The 2,230-nt window shown below is 47.6% G+C and overlaps 1 protein-coding gene across 1 annotated transcript in view; it reads left to right on the top strand.

The window, feature by feature from the left end:
- RECK (reversion-inducing-cysteine-rich protein with kazal motifs) overlaps positions 1-2,230 on the top strand; it is a 50,421-nt gene that overhangs the window by 33,012 nt on the left and 15,179 nt on the right. The window lies entirely within an intron of this gene.

Genomic DNA, 2,230 nt, shown 5'->3' with positions numbered 1-2,230 from the left:
GTTTTCAAGGGTGTTGTGGGGGGGGGGGGGGGTTCATAAACATTGTTGTCAGGGATGAAAATGTCACCTGCCCCCCTCCACCTTTATTTAGGCAGTTGCAGGGCAGTTATGCACTTTGTGCAAAAAGCACTGACTTTTTTTTCAGAATATGTTTCATTTATTTTCAATGTTGTCATTGTTGAGCCAAATTTGATTGGCTGTCTAGTTTAAGAAAAGGAGGAGGAAGAGGAGATTGGATTTATACCCCACCCTTCACTATCCAAAGGAGTCTCAGAGCGGCTTACAAACTCCTTTCCCTTCCCCTCCCCACAACAGGCACCCTGTGAGGTTGGTGGGGCTGAGAGAGCTCTGACAGAAACTGCTCTTTTTCAAGAACAGCTCTTATCAGAACTAGGGCTTGCCCAAGGTCATCCAGCAGGTGCAGGTGGAGGAGTGGGGAATCAAACCCGGTTCTCCCAGATTAGAGTTTGCACACTTAACCACTACACCAAACTGGCTCTGCTGGATCAGACTAGTGGTTTATCTAGTCCAGCATCCTGTCTCACACAGTGGCCAACCAGTTCCTCTGGACAGGCAACAACAGGGCATAGGGCTTTCTGCTTTGGGATTCAGAGGACTAGTGTCTCTGGATGTGGAATTTCCCTTCAGTCACCATTGCTAGTAGTCACTGATAGACTTAACCTCCATGAATCTATCTAATCCCCTTTTAAAGCTGTTTATTCCTGTGGCCATCTCTACATCCCCTGGCTGCGAATTCCAGATTTTAATCACTCTCTGTGTAAAGCAGTTTTAACTTTTGTCCGTCCTGAATCCATTGCCCATCAGCTTCAGAGCATCCTCATATCTGTCTGTTTATTAAAAGGCTAACACCCCGCCTATCTTCACACATACTAAAGCTAACACAGTTTAGAATAATAAATACAACCAGTTTTAAAATCTTAGCAGAATAAAGGGCAGCAGCCATAAAATATCAAACAATGCAGCAATGAATCCATTTAAATTAAAAACTCTTTTAAACAAAGCCTGCGGAAAGGCAGAAAAGGAAGGTGTGTGCCAGACCTCCTGCGGCACCCTGTTCCCTGGCTCCAGGACGATCACTGAGAAAGCCTTGGAATGGTTTTCCACAGGCCTCACCTTCCTACAGGGAGGGATAGGAAGGAGGGAGGGGCAGGGAGAGACAGTCCTTCAAGCATGTGGGTCCCAGGCTATTTGGGGCTTTAAGGGTTAAAACCAGCAACTGAAATGAAGCTCGGAACTAGACAGGCAGCCAATGAAGTTGCTCCAGAACCAGTGGAATGTGCTGCCAGTTTATCTGGTGAGTCAGAACCAGACCGCTGTGTTCTGAACTAACTGACGCTTCTGGGGTTGTCTTTAAAGGCAGCTCCGCATACCGCATATTGCAGTAGTCCAGCTTCTTCAGAGTTTAAAAAAGCACCGTGGATTGATTTGGCCAGGTTGGCGAAGTCTAGAGAGGGAGTCAGTACGCGAAACGGGTGTGAAAGAAGGCCCTTCTGGGAACAGCGCTGTTTTCCCGTCGACAGAGCCAGCTATCAGGTAGTCACTGGAATGCTGGCTGGGGGTTGAGGATACGGGTTCACATCCTCACTCCTGTTGTGGAGCTTGCTGGGTGAACCTGGGTCAGTCATTGCCTCTCAGCCTAACCTGTTTTCTAGATGTCTGTAAGGATAAAATGGAGGGAGTTAAAAACAAATTGATGCCACCCTGAGTTCCATGGAGGAAGAGTGGGATAAAAATATTCTTAAGAGATAAATAACATCCTGATGCTTTTTTCCTAGTCCCATCAGAGTGCTGGCAGAACACTGGTCTCCAGTGTTCCCTCTAAGTTGCATGAGTGGGAGCCAGCTCACAGTTTTTTAGCCTCCGGCTCACACATTTTCATCTCAGCTCAGGAAGGATGGGCTCCAGAGCAAACTAATTTATGCAGTAGCAGGGGTCATTTCGTAGAAAAAGAGGTGCAGGAGCTCATTAGCATAACTTATTTGCATATGCCACACCCCCTGGCATCACTGGAAGTGTGTCAGAAGGCAATACCCACCGCTCGGGCTCCACTGGACTGTTTTAGATTGCTAGCTATTGGGGGGTTGGAACGTGCAGATCTGCCGTCGCAGAGGAGGGAGAGCTTGTACCTGAATAAAACTTGGTCTTAAATGTGCCACTGGATTGTTTTGGATTGCTAGCTATGGGGGGGAGGGTGCGCAGATCTGCCCTC

Source organism: Gekko japonicus, unplaced genomic scaffold, assembly GCF_001447785.1.
Source record: "Gekko japonicus isolate JY-2015 unplaced genomic scaffold, Gekko_japonicus_V1.1 scaffold3132, whole genome shotgun sequence".
Classification (NCBI taxonomy): Eukaryota; Metazoa; Chordata; class Lepidosauria; order Squamata; family Gekkonidae; genus Gekko; species Gekko japonicus.
This window is presented reverse-complemented; position numbering and strand designations above follow the sequence as displayed.